General features: G+C 47.2%; 1 protein-coding gene across 1 annotated transcript in view; it reads right to left on the minus strand.

Annotated features, from left to right (window-relative positions):
- The window catches only part of DYNC2LI1 (dynein cytoplasmic 2 light intermediate chain 1), a 69732-nt gene extending 56667 nt beyond the window's left edge, over window positions 1-13065 (minus strand). The window contains exon 1 of the mRNA XM_078784204.1: window positions 12931-13065. The gene's annotated coding sequence lies outside the window, so the exon portion shown is untranslated. The remainder of the gene's footprint in view (window positions 1-12930) is intronic.
- Between the last annotated feature and the right edge of the window lie 3702 nt (window positions 13066-16767).

Here is a 16767-nt window from a genome sequence, read left to right on the forward strand (position 1 = left end):
ATCAGTAGTGAGTTTAGGACCTTTCCCATACCTCCTCCCATCTTCTTCCCCGTCTACAACAACAGAGGGGCACGGCGCTGCGCGGGGGGGAGTGTGCGTCCTCCCACCGGCTCGGTTCGCCGCCATCGACAATGCGCTCCAGACGATGCGCTCCAGACCATGCGCTCCACGGGGTTACCACGAAGGGGCTCCTTGTCAGCTCCTCGTCAAGGGCGGAGCCTGGTAAACCCCCCGCACGCACCCAATGAGAAGCAACGTGCCGATTCCATGAGGCGGAGCTAACGAGCCGAGGGCGTGTCACTCCCCGCCGGATATACGCGGCCACGCGCCGGATGTGACGTGAGATGCGCCCCGAGCTGGAGAAAGAAGGACCTGCGAGCGCTGAGAGAGAAAGGCCCGCCTGTGAAAGAACGTCCCCTCCGAGCGCTGTGAAACCTCCCGCATCTCTGGACCGGACCGGGTCGATTCTAACCCCTGAGCCCAGGAGGACCTGGAGCCATCGACAACCGCTTTCCTGCCATCAACCCCCGTGTGAGTCAGCCTTGTCCCGTTTGCCTGTCGTCTGTTGGGGAATAATATAAGATTGTGTCTAAGTGCTTGTCTTTCTATGTTGTACCTCTCGTCCCTGTAATCTGACCTTCCGTAACGAATATAATCTCCTCCGGAGGTCTTGAGAACCGTATCCCTGGTGTCGTCATTTTATAACCCAGCCGGGTGTCTTCTTTTTCTTATTGAGCCAGCGTGGCGCGGCTTCGTCAACGTTCGAGTACAATCGGGTAATTTGTGCGGACACGACGGCCATTCCGCTCGGCCCACCTTAACATCAAAGTCGTGTCTGTAACAATTGGTGTCGAGGAGTGAGATTCGGACCCGGGACTAAATTAGTTAGGCCCAAATTTTGGGAGGGAAAATCGAGCCGGAGCGCGTACGGTGCTCGACCAAATCGATCCGGAGCGCGGTCCCGCGGTTACTGCGCTCGACCAAATCGATCCGGAGCGCGGTCCCGCGGTTACTGCGCTCGACGAAATTATAACAGCAAAATTTGGATTGGTGTTACGAAACTCGAATTTTGAAAGTCGCGCTATGGCGGATCAAGACGGCTGGGGTCCGGTAGGGGAGAGTGAAGCAGGGTCGGTCCAGGACCAAATTGAGGGACATGAGGGACAGGAGGAGAGCGAAGCAGCGAGGGTAGCAGACGCACAAAATAGCGTCGTTGTGCCCGACATTGCGGGAGCGCAAAATGGCGCCTCGCTGGTCACCGCGCCCGCGACCGTGGCAGCGCCCCTGGTGGATCCGAACCTTTTTATGTTGCAAATGGGGGCCCTTATGGAGAGGCTAGAAGCAAAAATGGGGGTAATGAATAACCAAATGGGGGTAATGGGAAACGAAATGGGGGTAATGAGGGACGAAGCGAGGGGTACCGGTGAGGGGTTAGACAATAATTTTAAGGGATTAGACAAGAAATTTGGGAAGTTAGACAATAATTTTGAGGAGTTAGACAAGAAATTTGGGAAGTTAGACAATAATTTTGAGGGGTTAGACAACGGGATAAAAGAAGTGAAAAATGGGTTAATGGGGGTAGAAAATAGAATGGCTGCCCAGGAGAATCAGATAGAGGGAGTGAAAAATGGGTTAGAGGGGTTAGAAAACAGTATGGAAGGCAAATTGAGGGACATGAGGGACATGAGGGACCAAGCGGAAAGGGAAGTTAAACAAATGGAGCAGCAGATAGAGGGGGTCAGAATGGGGGTAGAAACCAAACTGGATGCTCACAGGGAGGAAATGGAGCAGATGAGGGTGGCATCTGGGCAGGAGATGCAAGTGATGGGAGAGGAGATCAGAAGAGGAGTGAGTGAGGAGGTCGGAGGAGTGCGCGAGGAGGTGAGGCACTGTAAGGAGCGCATGGAGAAAGAGGTGAGAAAGGGGACTGTAAAATTGCAAGGTGGTATAGAGGAGTTGACGCTGGGAGTAGAACAACTGACAGTGGGACAAAAGGAGTTGGGGGACCAGGTAAAGAAGAACACAGCGGTAATAGAGGGTTTAAAATCGACACAGAAAGAGATGAAAAAGGACGTAGGGGTAATTAAAAAAGAGTGCCAGACGGTACATGAGGACCTGACGAGGAAAATGGACAAGGTGGTAGAGGTAATGGAAGTTAAAGAGCGGGAGGTGCGGGAGCACATAGAAAAAAATAAAGTGGAGTTAGAGGAAGAACTTAAAGGGGCGCACGAGGAGATGAAGGAGGTGAAGCAGAAATTAGAAGAAGTGGAAGAGGGGGTGAGCGAAATTAAGAAGCGACGGAGAGGGGATAACAAAGAGATAAAAGAGGAGATAAAAGAATTGGTCCAAAGTCTGTGTTTGGATCGTGATGTGCTCATTAACCGGATGAGGGATTCGCAGGTGATGGAGGAGAAGCGAAGAGGAAGAGGACCCGGTGTAAGTGGTGACCAATATGGTCGTGCGTATGATGCGCCAGGTGATTTAAGAGGCTTGGGGGTCGAGATAGACCCGGGTGTTCGTGAGAGGCCGTTGGTGAAGTGTGCGACAGGTCTGGTGTGCGAAAAAGGAGGTGTGCGAGGAAGTCCGACTCTGGGGTGTGTGAGGAAAAAGTGCGTGCCAAGGAGTAGTGAGGGTGCTGGCGAGAGTGAGTCGGTCGTAGCGCGTGTGCGAGGGAGCACATGGAAGCGTGGTGTGGTGAGTGTTACAGAGGGTGTGACGGGAGAGTGTGCGCGAGAAAGGTGTGTGACGGACAGGTGCATGGGGAAAGAGTGTGCTGTCAAGAGTAAGGGTGAGTGCGGGGTCAAGAGTGGAGGTGAGAGTATTGAGAGTGACATGGAGCGTGAGTTAGTTGTGACAGGTGAGCGAGGATGTACACCTGGGATGGAAGGATGCACACCTGGAATGGTAGAGCGTGAGTGGGAATGCACGCTGGAGTTGGTGGTGAGGCACATGGTTGGGTGTGCGAATGAGGGCACACCTGTGATTGTCACAGAGGAGGTGACCGAGGAGGGGGCGCGAAGCGGTGTATTGGTGAGGTGTGCGAGCAACGAATGTGTGCCAAAGTGTTCGGTGGTCAGGTGTGTGACCAAGGCTGTGAGTGGAATGGGTGTACCTGGGTGTGTAAGGAAGGGTACGAGGAGCATGGGCACAGCTGGATGTGTGAGCAAGGAACGGGCTGCGGGGTGTAAGCGTCCAGGTGAAGCATCGACGTTACACGGGTTAGAGGTTAGAGCGACTTTTAGCCGAAGCAGGCCCTCGGTGCGTGCCGGGCCTCGCTTTGAACGGCCGCGTCCAGGCTCCACTAGGCGGAGCTGGCAGCCCGATAGGAAGGGTCGTCATGGCGACCACTTTTTGGTGAGACGTGCCGGCAGGTCGAGAGCGGGACATTGGATGGCTCCGTGCCGAGATGGTGCGTGGGATCTCGGCACGGGTAAGCCCCCGTCCCTGCCCCGAATGCCGGACGCATCCAGCCGCCGGCACAGAACAACCCGCATTCATGGCTTGGCTTTACGAAGCCGGGCTTTGGACAGGGATTGGCGCACCGAGAGGTATTAGTGAGTCGACTGGGTGATGAGGTTAGTGTTTTGGACCCAAAATTGGAGAAAAACAAAATTTGATGATTGGCAAGGGATTGGCAGTAGTGATTGGCAGATGATGGGTAGTGATTGGCAAATTTTCGATTTGTTGGAATTTGATGTGCAAAATTGGTAGTGAGAGACCCCCGATGTGGTGGGATGGCAAATCCACCATCCTTCCCATGGGGGGGCAAATGCGCACTAGCTTATGGGGTGTATGGCAGTGAAAACTAGCCCGGGTGGGTTAGGTTATATTGTAGGGATCTAGGAGAGATTGACATTAGGTAACGTTAAGTTTAGTTAGTGACTGATACCTGTAGTGGGGACGCAGGTAGATTAGTGTGGATGATAATGACGAGGGAGCGCAATAGTTTAAAGGGACGACTGGGAAGCGCAAGTTTCAGAGGGGAGTAGTTAGCTGAGATGATGCTGTGTGTGTGAGGATGGAACAGGTGTGATTGCACAGGTGTGCAACTGGACAGGTGTGATTGCCCAGGTGGGCAACTGGACAGGTGTGTGGAGCAGTGTGTGAGTAGTGAGTGTTGTGGATCAGCGCGAATGCGCTTGGGGAGAGAAGGGTGCAGGTGGCACCAGGTGTGAGAGCACAGGTGTGCAGGTACAGGTGTGTGGAGAGAGTTGGAGTAAGTGGTACGGAGTGGTGTGCATGGTGCGAAGGTGTGGATGGGGGAAGAGTGGACCCCTTTCACGAGTACCCGGGGCGGGTAGTGTAAGTGTTAGGTAGAGGGTATAGGTAAATTGTGGTTGGATATTGGCATTTGTGGTGCGGTTGCAGAATGGTGTTGTGAATGGGTGCATTAGTGTTGTGGAAATGGCTGGGCGTGTAGCCTGTTAGTGTGTGTAGTTGGTTGGGCACTCCACCACTGTGAGGATGTCGGCCAGGTGAGGCCGCAGGTGGGCTCTGGGAGCCGGTAGAGTTGTGGATGGGGCCCGAGGATCCGGAGGATGGACCCGGGTAGCCCAGTGCCAGAGAGGGCACCGAGTGGGGAGAGTGCCAGAGGGCCTTCCCCAGGTAGTTAGGTTAGGGCAAGGAGCAGGTAAGCTCGGAGGCAACTGCAGTGGTGGAGGTGTGCAGGTGGGTAGACCCACTGGGAGAGGTACACGCCGCAGCCCAGAAATTGTGCGAGGGCACCGGGAGATGAATCGGGGGAGTGAGACCCCAAATTGAAAAGCACCACAGTCTGGCCAATGGGAATTGGTTTTTAGAACCAATAGTGTAAGAGGGCCAATGGTTTGGCCGGAGAAAGACCCCGGGTAGTGTAAAGTTGTAAAGTCATTTAGGAAATAGTTAGGATTGATGAACCTGTCGCACCATACGCAGCCACTTACCTGTGGTGATGATGATGACTCCACACCTGTGTTTTCTTTGTTTGTTGCAGGAAATGAGATTGCTGTGTGGATTTGTGAGACGCATCACGACGTGGATGAGACATTGGGGTGATTCCATCTCTCCCTCCCTAGGAGGGACTGATGATGAATTGGTAATGGCAAATTTTGATGTTGAGTTGAAAATGGCAAATTTTGATGAGAGTTGAAAATGGCAAATTTGATTGGTTAGGAGGGAGAGAAGACGAATTTGGTTCATGGGAGGAACGGGGAAGACAGTAGGGATGTTTGTTGATTTGTAAAGCAGATGTTTATGGGTAGTGTTGTGTTTTGTGGATACAGTAAGGGGTAAGGGAGGGGCCATGTAGGTTACCTGGTGGGGGGGCGGGCGTACGATAGGAACGTACCTGTCTCACCTGGTTCCCATGTGCCCCCAGTGTGCATCACCTTACATTGCGTGCACTTTTGCGCCCTTACCACCTTACTCACTTGTCTGCTTCTTTTGTCTCCCACCTCCGAGGATCTGGCTTTGGGGTAGAGAGAGAGGAGAGAGAGGTGCTGGCTGCGCAGTTGTGGGCCTGCACTTTCGCTGTTTGCTGCCGGGATCGATACACCATATGGACCGCAATGTTTGTGGCCACCCACAATGGACCGCAGTTCGTTTGCGGCCAAGCACCACCCGGGGATGGACCTATGGGTCAACGTGGCACCTATGCCATACAGGTGAACCACTTTTAGTTAACACCAAGTGCACCACAAGAAGAGCAAGAGACACCTGCAGGGTTAGGGGTTGTCGAATTTATTTTTATTCCAATGAACAATGGTGACTGCACCGATTGGTGGTGGGGTGGTGCTTTTGATGCTCGGGAAGGGTGCTCTGCACGTTATTAAAGGCCGTCGGCCACAGAGCACTCGTGGGTTGGTGTATCGATGCTGGCAAGCGCGCTCTCTCTATGCATAACATCTGCATGTGTCCCTCCAAAAACAGGTCCTGGATCGTAGTGTAAATAGCAGCGTAGTCGTGTAAATAATGCTCCCTACCGGCTGTATGTTTAGTTTGCGAATTCTTTCCGGATTCGGTTATCCTGTGGGTGTGTTTCTGTGAGGAGAAGGGTGCAACGTCGCAGGGGGACATATTTACTCATTTGTGAATATCTGTAAAACTGTCGCACTCAGGGTAGAGTTAATAGTAGAGGGAACTACATTGCGTGCCACACTAAAGTAGGTAAAAATTTATCGGGTCGGGACGCCCCGAGGGTAGAGAAGGGTGCAATGTTGCGAATATGGAATTTGGCCTCCATATCCGCTTGTAAATATTCCCCTATTTTCTCCAATACTCCCCAACTTTCCCCAATCCCCCATTCCCTAGTCCCATTGCATGTAAATAACAATCAGTAGAGCCGACCTTCCCCTTATTCCCCCATTAAATGTCGTGCCCAGGTCCACCGCACCACACGTAGACAACTTTCGGACATCTTCCTAGTTATTCTTAGTCTATGTCAGTTAAGGCCTCGTTTCCATTAATTATGACTCTTCGTTGCACCAGAATGTGATTATATGGCATCAGTAGTGAGTTTAGGACCTTTCCCATACCTCCTCCCATCTTCTTCCCCGTCTACAACAACAGAGGGGCACGGCGCTGCGCGGGGGGGAGTGTGCGTCCTCCCACCGGCTCGGTTCGCCGCCATCGACAATGCGCTCCAGACGATGCGCTCCAGACCATGCGCTCCACGGGGTTACCACGAAGGGGCTCCTTGTCAGCTCCTCGTCAAGGGCGGAGCCTGGTAAACCCCCCGCACGCACCCAATGAGAAGCAACGTGCCGATTCCACGAGGCGGAGCTAACGAGCCGAGGGCGTGTCACTCCCCGCCGGATATACGCGGCCACGCGCCGGATGTGACGTGAGATGCGCCCCGAGCTGGAGAAAGAAGGACCTGCGAGCGCTGAGAGAGAAAGGCCCGCCTGTGAAAGAACGTCCCCTCCGAGCGCTGTGAAACCTCCCGCATCTCTGGACCGGACCGGGTCGATTCTAACCCCTGAGCCCAGGAGGACCTGGAGCCATCGACAACCGCTTTCCTGCCATCAACCCCCGTGTGAGTCAGCCTTGTCCCGTTTGCCTGTCGTCTGTTGGGGAATAATATAAGATTGTGTCTAAGTGCTTGTCTTTCTATGTTGTACCTCTCGTCCCTGTAATCTGACCTTCCGTAACGAATATAATCTCCTCCGGAGGTCTTGAGAACCGTATCCCTGGTGTCGTCATTTTATAACCCAGCCGGGTGTCTTCTTTTTCTTATTGAGCCAGCGTGGCGCGGCTTCGTCAACGTTCGAGTACAATCGGGTAATTTGTGCGGACACGACGGCCATTCCGCTCGGCCCACCTTAACATCAAAGTCGTGTCTGTAACAATATATATATATATATATATATATATATATATATATATATATATATATATATATATATATATATATATATATATTGTCGTGTGACTACCCTGTAGTGAACACCGCAGGGTGCCACAGATGACCAAATGAGCTTAACACTCTGAGGCGTTCGATTCAATATGACGGTATTCGTTATACAAAGGGAAAGGGGGATGACGAACTTACCTGGATGGCCTCCATCCGACGTCTTCACACCTGAATAAATTAACTCAAACCGAGACAGAATAAAAATGTAGAAATAAACAGGTTTAATGAAAGAAATGCCGGTAACAAAGAAAATGCACGATAAACTAAATTCCTAATTGGAGCGCTCCCATGCAGACCCGAATACAGACAAAGGATAAAATAACTGGAAAATAAATAGATGTGATTTGTGGCACTTATCTCCAATCAGCTGGTGTATCTCGTAAGGAATCGTCAAAGATCGTCTGAGGCCTCTATGTCTTTGCGTGTGAAACATGCTCGTTGGCGCGAAGTAGGCCTCCCGCGCGGCCCGCTCACTCCTGGCTCCGTGCGCGAAGCGAACGGCCTTGGCATGCAGCTCGCTGCTCCAGCCGTGCTTGTCCTCACAATCGCTTCACAGCAACCGCAGCTCTCCGTCCGCAGTTCCGCCTCCTCACGACCACTAGCAAGATGTCGGAACACGACCGTTCGCAATGAAGCTTCCTCGCGCAAGTGCAATAGCGACCGTTCACCACCAGATCCCAAAACGAGAAGAACCAAAAGGACGTCGATGCTGAGAGAGATAAAATGACGATGCCGAGAGAGATAAAATGTCGATGCTAAGAGAGCTATTTGGTGACCGTTCACCAACAAAGTCCGGACCCAAGAAAAGATAATGAAATGCGCGGAGGCATCCGCCTTCCCCGAACACCAGGACCCGAGCAACGACATGTGGCACCAAAGAGAGACAATGCGGAAATGCGACTGCACGCTATAAAATCTATGACCAAGAGGACGTCGATGCTGCAAAAGCCAAAATGCGACCGTTTGCTATGGGGATCCAGAATTGGAAGGATAAATATCCGCCGTTCCAATTGTTTTGTACGCGCGGCTCTGACGTCATCCATACCTGCTTCACCAATCCCATAGTCCCATCTTACCAGTCTTTGTGCCAATCAAATCCCAGTCCAATCACTGCCCTTCAGGGCATGGCTCATGGCCCTGCCTGTCCTGTGTGCTCACCAAGTCGGTGTTATCCACGGTAATGCCTTATGCCTGGTTTCCGGTTGGTTTTTTTATTTAGTGTGTTTAATGGGCGATTTCTGGCTAGATGTGTGTAGTGCAGTGTCATAAGGAACACAGGAAAATATTACAGAGGCAATGACATACAGGGGATTAATTTACCCATAATCCCTCGCTAATTAACAAACCCCACCCCTCGTGATGGGGATGAAGATACAAGCTTACACGACATCCGGTCTACACAAATTTCCTACTTATTACATGGGGTTTCTTCTTCTTCACGAAAGTCGGAGCACACTAATCTATACAATTCTACTTGGACTAAGGTAATTACTGCCGACCCCCTACAAACGTAACAATATACATATAAATATTTATATAATATATTACATATATACAGTGCATATCAAAAAAAAGGTAATCCGAATTCAAGGGGTTAATATGCAAAGGTTATTTAGTTTGACAATTTACATGTGGTTTACCAATTATGAGGAGATCCTCAGCTTTCCATTGATGCCTTTCATGCATCATTGCTGTCACACATGACCGAGTACATGTTCATTGAAAATGACAAGTTCAAATCGCATTTTTACAAGTTTGGCTAATCGGTGCAAGACAGTTTGAAATGGACGCATTACTTGTCGACTGCCAAGTTGATTATGTAAAATTGTTAAGCTGGTCTGGTAATCGTCGGTTGCGTCATCCTTTGTTTAAGATGGGTATTTAAGATGGGCCTACGGAGTATGGGTTTAGAGACAGTCTGAGTCATTGAAAAGATGGCTAACAATGACTGAACAGCGGACCTTCGTGGTTACAACCTTTCACCAAACTGGAAGTCTGCAGCGAACTCGTGATGCGTTCAGGGAACGTTTCCCAGAACGGGAGCCTCCAGCAGCCAAAACCATCTGGGCGAATGTTAGAAAAATACCAAGAGCATGGCACTAGCCTCAACCGCAACAAGGGGAATTCTGGTAGGAGGCGCACTGGGCGATCAGAAATGAACATTGCAGCAGTAAGGCAGAAAGTTTTGGAGCATCCTAGGGATACCAGCGCAGGAGGAAATGGGACGGGATTGCCTTAGGCAACATTCAACCGAATCACAAGACTGGACCTCCACCAACATCCAGATCGGATTCACATCCGGCATCAACTTGCGCCCAGGGATTTTGCCAGGAGGCTGGTGCTTGCCGGATGGTTGATAGCACGTTGCGAAGCAGATGTCAATTTCCTGCGGTATCTCATTATCGGCGACGAAGCTGCTTCACCATGGACGGCAAGGTCAATACCCATAATGTTCTTGAATATGCATCTTGACTTTGTGGAAGTGGTCAGGTGATCGGACCATTTTTCTTTCAAAGAATGTCAATGGTATCAGGTATCTGCAGATGATCAATGATGAAGTTTTACCGCAGCCGGAGGAGAACTTTGAGCGACAGGTTCGTGGTGTCTTCAGATATCTCTGGTGGGCCCAAGACGGCACCCCAGCACATCGTCTTATCGCTGTCCGAGATCGACTGAGGGAACTCTTTGGAGACTGAGTCATCGCCCTCAACCATGCAGTGGAATGGCCGCCAAGATCACCTGACCTCACACCATGTGATTATTTCCTTTGGGGACATTTAAAGAACAAGGTGTTCGTAACTCCTCCCCGTGATCTTGACGAATTGCAGGGCCGTATTCGACATGAAGTGGATGCTTTGTGCAATGACCCGGCTATGGTGAGACGAGGAGTTCAGGGCATGCTCCACGGCTGTGAGCTTTGTGTTGAAAGGGGAGGTGGACATGTTGAAGGTGTGGGTGCGTAAAGGCCAATCATTCCTGAGAAAAGTTCACATCTGACGTTCATTTTGCACCAATTATCCTGACTTGAATCAATTAGCCAAACTTGTAAAAATGCGATTTGAACTTGTCATTTTCAATGAACATGTACTCGGTCATGTGTGACAGCAATGATGCATGGAAGGTATCAATGGAAAGCTGAGGATCTCCTCTTAATTAGTAATCCACATGTAAATTGTCAAAATAAATAACCTTTGCATATTAACCCCTTGAATTCGGATTACCTTTTTTTTGATACGCACTGTATATATACAGTCACGTGAAAAAGTAAGTACACCCCATGTAAAGTTTTGACTTTTTCAACATATTTCAACATACAGCTATTTGATCTTCATTTCAACAATATTGATAGATAAAGGTGATATAATATAACAAATATCACGAAACATTTACATTTTGTAGTCCATTGTATAATTTAAATAAACATAAATGCAAATTTCGCATGTGGAAAAAGTAAGTACACCCCTACATTTATCACAACTTCAAATACCTAAAATTAGAATCAGGTGCACCAGCTCAGGTACAAATGATTAGAACATCGTTAGAGAGGATCTTGGAGGAACCTGTCTTATTTAAACCTCAAGTTTGGTTTGCTCTTTGTTGTTGAAGTGTGTGGCGTCACCATGCCGAGATCAAATGAGCTCTCTGAGGCCTTCAGAAAGAAGGTTATAGATGCCTACAAGTCTGGGAAGGGATTTAAAAAGATCTCCAAACAATTTGAAATCAATCATTCGACTGTCCGGAAAATCATCTACAAGTGGAGAAGATTCCAAACAACTGCCAACTTGCTCAGGCCAGGCCGCCCCAGCAAGTTCAGCCCGAGAGCAGACCACAAGATGCTGAAAGAAGTCTCTAAGAACCCCAGAATGTCATCACGGGACCTTCAGGTAGCTCTTGCCACTGTTGATGTCAAAGTGCACGAGTCTACCATTAGAAAGAGGCTGCACAAATTTGATCTACATGGGAGGTGTGCCAGGAGGAAACCTTTGCTGTCCAGAAAGAACATCAGGGCAAGACTAAAGTTTGCCAATGAACACCTAGGCAAAGACCTGCACTTCTGGAACAATGTGCTCTGGACAGATGAGTCAAAGGTAGAGCTATTTGGCCACAGTACCAGAAGACATGTTTGGCGAAAACCAAAGACAGCATTAGACCACAAGAACCTGATACCAACTGTAAAGCATGGTGGTGGAAATATTATGGTTTGGGGCAGCTTTGCTGCATCAGGCCTGGGCAGCTCACCATCATCGAATCCACTATGAATTCTTCATTGTACCAGAGGGTGCTTGAGGATAATGTGAGGCCATCTGTCGGAAAGTTGAAGCTCAACCGAAGGTGGACCTTGCAACATGACAATGACCCTAAACATACCAGTAAATCCACCAAGGAATGGCTGAAAAGAAAGAAATGGAGGGTACTGGAATGGTCAAGTCAAAGCCCGGATCTAAATCCCATCGAGATGTTGTGGGGGGGATTTCAAACGAGCTGTGCATGCAAGAAACCCCTCAAACATCGCACAGCTGAAAGAATTCTGCATGGAGGCGTGGGCAAAAATTTCTCCCAGTCGATGTCAGAGACTGGTAGACAGTTATAAGAAATGCCTACTTGAGGTTGTTTCTGCCAAAGGGGGCAATACCACCTATTAGAGCCAAGAGTGTACTTACTTTTTCCACATGCGAAATTTGCATTTATATTATGTTTTTATATTATTATGTTTATTTAAATTATACAATGGACTACAAAATGTAAATGTTTCATGATATTTGTTATATTATATCACCTTTATCTGTCAATATTGTAGAAATGAAGATCAAATAGCTGTATGTTGAAATATGCTGAAAAAGACAAAACTTTACATGGGGTGTACTTACTTTTTCACGTGACTGTATATATATATATATATGTATATATATATATATAATTATATATATTACATATATATAGTATATATATGGTGCCCCTTTACCTCTGAGGACGGAAGATAGCAGTCTTCTGAAACGTCAGGTTGTATCGAAAGAATAGATATTCTTTATGGCTCAGCAGTGCTTTTTTAAATCACGGTATAATATATATGCATATGTATATATTGTTGCGGTTCTCTCGCCGGCCTTCTTTCCCTTATCAAGGGGGGATTAATCCCCTTGTCTTTACTGGCCTGGTGGAACCGAGACTTATTACGTCCCTCCCGGACACACGCGGGGTAGGGTTTCGGGACTACTTTCTCGCTCGTACCTAAGTACCCGCGCTGCCCTGGGAGCGAGGAAACAAGCCTCGCACGAACCACGTATGATGTTAGTATGCCGAGCGGATTGCTTACACGTGGCCCGCGCAGTCTTAACTTAGTGGAACCCGATTGGAGCGATCCTATTCGTGCCACGCTTCGTCAACTGGAGAAATCACAGAAACGATCGAATCAAGAAGAAAGGAAGAACAGATGTGTTTAATTATTCCCACACGTATATACAGTTCAAGGACGAAGAAACACAGAGCAATCCTTAAACAGTCTTAACTTATCCCTTGGACAACGGGCCCATCTCACTCACATTCACACAGGGGATTGTAGATGGGCAGGTGTTCCCCAACGCGTCCAGAGATGGTCCTCGTCCAGCTCTCCACGGTCCCCGGCACGTCCCGCCAAGATGGTGGCAGGTGAAGGCAGGGACTCTTAGCGTGTCTCTCAAACAAAGGGCTGATCGGGGCAAATGGTAGAGGGCGGACTTTAGCGCGGCTGGCGGTTACTCAGCCTCGTGCACTCGCTCGGCTGAAATGCGCTATTTCGTTATAAACGCACCTGGCTGTGCCCGCGTATATGTAGCGACCAACCCCTCGTCTTCAATACACTTGGTGTTGGTTAGCGCGCGTTCTCGTGTAATGGTCAAGTTCATCAGGCAGTACAACGCGAGTGCTGTTATCTCTCTCTCGCAGCAAGTCAAGTCCTGTCGAGGGCTTTTGCGCAGCGGTTCTTATAGCTACGCCCCCCGAACCTTCTGGAACTCACCAGACTCTTCTCACCACGCCCTCTGACGCCACGCCGTCGCCACCACCCTCGAGCTCTGATTGGCGGCTCGTGCTTACCGTCATCGCTTCTGCCGTTCCACCCTCGACTCCGCCCCGACCTTCCTCTGCCTGCCTCATGGTAACTCGCTCAAAATGAACCAATGCTTAGCAAAATGGATCGAGCCTATGGACGTATGTTTGTCGGTGGAGTAGGGCCTATTTTCCTTGATCCTACTCAACGCAGAACTAACACTGGAAAGGAACTAAGCTCACAAATACTAAGAAATAACTATACTACAAATGAGGCTACATGTTGCTTGTGTGACTATCTATGGGGGGCAAACTTTAACATTTATTGAGCTCACTGTACGAACCTCAAAACCGCAACAATATATATATATTCACAAATTCACAAGTTAATTCACCAATTCACCAAAAATTAACATAACAATGAGAAAAATAAATTTCAAGAATTAACCAGTATCCCTCTTTAAAAAAGGTTATTGTTTACCTGTCCTCTTGTTTTCCTGGCAAACGTATAGTTGAGAGCAGCAGTGGGTCTTGGTGGTTCATCCCTGAAAGTTGAAATGATTGTGAGATGGTGCAACAAAAGTATAAGTTAATGAGGATGTATGGATGTGAAATACAACCAGTGATTTACAGATTACACCAGTTAAGAGAATGGTCAAAATCTAGTTTTAGCACAGTTACTGTTGAAATGAGTGTCGGGCAGCAGAGAATTGAACAATCTTTTTAACTTATGCAGACAATATAAATGGCATTTGATGGAGAAGAAACTTACCGATCTAAAAATTGATTAATCACTGTCGTCTTCCCCTGAAACAGTAAAAGAGCAGGAAGTGAAAACCTCTCAAAGGATCAAAATGATTGTAACCATTTCTCACATGTATGATGGGTATTGCAAACCACTCTCACTAATTTGCCAAACTTTTCTACGACTTGATGGAAAACTGATCATGACATTAGCATGGAATTTTTTTTACAATTGACAAAACTTGGAGTTTTCATGTTCATACAAAATTAAACCAATCAATATATTTCATAAAAGGCATTTTTAATTTGGGATTAAATATCAAATAGCTTTCCAAGGAATAAAGAGTATAAAGTTCAAATGAGTGGAGAATCAAGAACTGCATATAATATACCAAAGAATGAACACAGTGTAAAAACAAAAAACAACAACCTCCAATCTTAGAACAAAACAAAAGGACTATTATACCAATACAACAACAACAACAACAACAACAACCAGAAACTAATTGTGAGTTATAAAATGGAAATATTCCTTGCTGTGTACAAATTTATCTTTGCAACATTTAAGTGAAACTTATTTTTTTAAAGACAACTCAAATATTATTGTAAGTATAGTGTTGTAAATGTTTAACAAAAACAAATGTATTCCCAGATTTATTTTACTCATGGATCGCTTTAGCGCAATTTTCCCAGCCTTTTTCCTTTGGCGCGCAGAATAAACAAATAATGAAAGGAACAAAATAATGTCATTATAATTATTCATTTTCAGTCACAAGTGTCTTTTCAACTTATAATGGACAAATAGACAGACAGACAAGACTATCCGATTAATTAACCCCACTTTTCGCTCCGTGCGTGTGGGGTAATCATAAATTAATTCATTATTACCCCACACATGTGGAGCGGAAAAAAACAACAAAAATAACAACAACCCCTCAAAATCACAATTGCATTCATATTATCAAACCAGTGAATGTGTGTTTACTTCCGGATCGGGAGGAGCTTCGTATGGATCAAAACTCAAAATCATAAATGTATTCAGAACTCCATTACAAACTTATATTAATCGTTCATTGTCCACAAGTATCATTCTACCGATAACAACAACAACAACAACATTGTCTACAAGTATCATTCTACCGATAACAACAACAACAACAACAGGCATTTTAAGGCCATTTTCCCTGCTAGAGCGGGGGTTAGCCTTGTGAGCCCCATGACATTTTGCCCTATTTTCTGCATCTCCCCTTGTTATCCCCCTTGCCCGCATTTCCCCTTCCACCATCTTTCATCATTCATTTCATTTCATTCATTTTCATTCATTTCATCATTCTACCGATAAAATGGTAACAAATTAATTAGGCACACAAACAAAGGCCAAATGCAAAACCCTTGCCAAGGCCCTTTGGCAGTGTCGTACCTGCTCCCGACAGACAAAGCGTCATAAAATACAATTTAACGGCATAATTAAAATATATATTGGCCATAAATCCCTCACACCAGAATTCCATCTCTTGATGAAGAGGGTTCCTTAAGCGCCTCAGCGAAACTTGGAATGAGCACCAAAAACTGCGTACAAAATCACTACAATATCTCTCTGGTCACATATCTGGACAACAAGCACCATGGAGAAGGAATAAATTACGGATGACTAGCAGGCGCTACCCGGTGCCGACGGCGAGGTGAACTTTTCCTGGTGGTGGTTTTGGGACGCGTCGCACATTGAAAACCTATTGAGTTATTGACCTCATGGTGGTTACCTTTTGCCTGCAGGCTAGCGGCAGCCCTACCTGACTCCACGTCCCGATATACGCTTAATTGCAGCCTCACAACTGACGTCAAGGCCAACGAGTGGTAGCTTAAATTCACCTTGCCCAGATTCTCAGGTACATACACCCAACGTTTGGGGTCTCTATGTGCTATGGTTCGGTGATGAAAGGATAACGTACAAATGCACAAACACACAAACACTTGAAAATGTTTATGAAATGAGTAAAACTCAAGAAAAAACTAGAACGGCACTCAGTAGAGAGCATACCTGCGCCTGGTTGGCCATATCACTCAATGGTGAAGAATCACTTTAAAATTAAATAATTCTCATATCCGAATCCATATTCGGATCTTCACCAAAATCCACCTTGTTGGCCAGTGAATGATGAAGAATCACTTAAAAAATTATACTAGCTGGATCTGGATCAGGATCTTCACCAAAATTGAATCGATTCTTCCTTGTCACACACACAACCTGTCCAACAAGTTTCGTCCAAATCCATCCATAACTTTTTGAGATATTCTGCTATGTATCGTTTTTGGCCCTGTCTCCCAATGGTGATGAATCACAAAGAAAATTAAATAATTCTCATATCCGAATCCATATTCAGATCTTCATTAAAATCAAATCGATTCGTCCTTGTCACACACACAACCTCTCCACCAAGTTTCGTTCAAATCCGTCCATAACTTTTTGAGATATCCTGCTATATATCGTTTTGGCCCAATCTCCCAATGGTGAAGAATCACTTTAAACATTCTAGTAGCCGAATCCGAATCCGGATCTTCATCAAAATCTAATCATTTCGTCCTTGTCACATAAGCTACATCTCAGCCAA

The sequence above is a fragment of the Myxine glutinosa genome, chromosome 9, assembly GCF_964187855.1.
Source record: "Myxine glutinosa chromosome 9, kmMyxGlut1.1, whole genome shotgun sequence".
In the NCBI taxonomy this organism is placed as follows: domain Eukaryota; kingdom Metazoa; phylum Chordata; class Myxini; order Myxiniformes; family Myxinidae; genus Myxine; species Myxine glutinosa.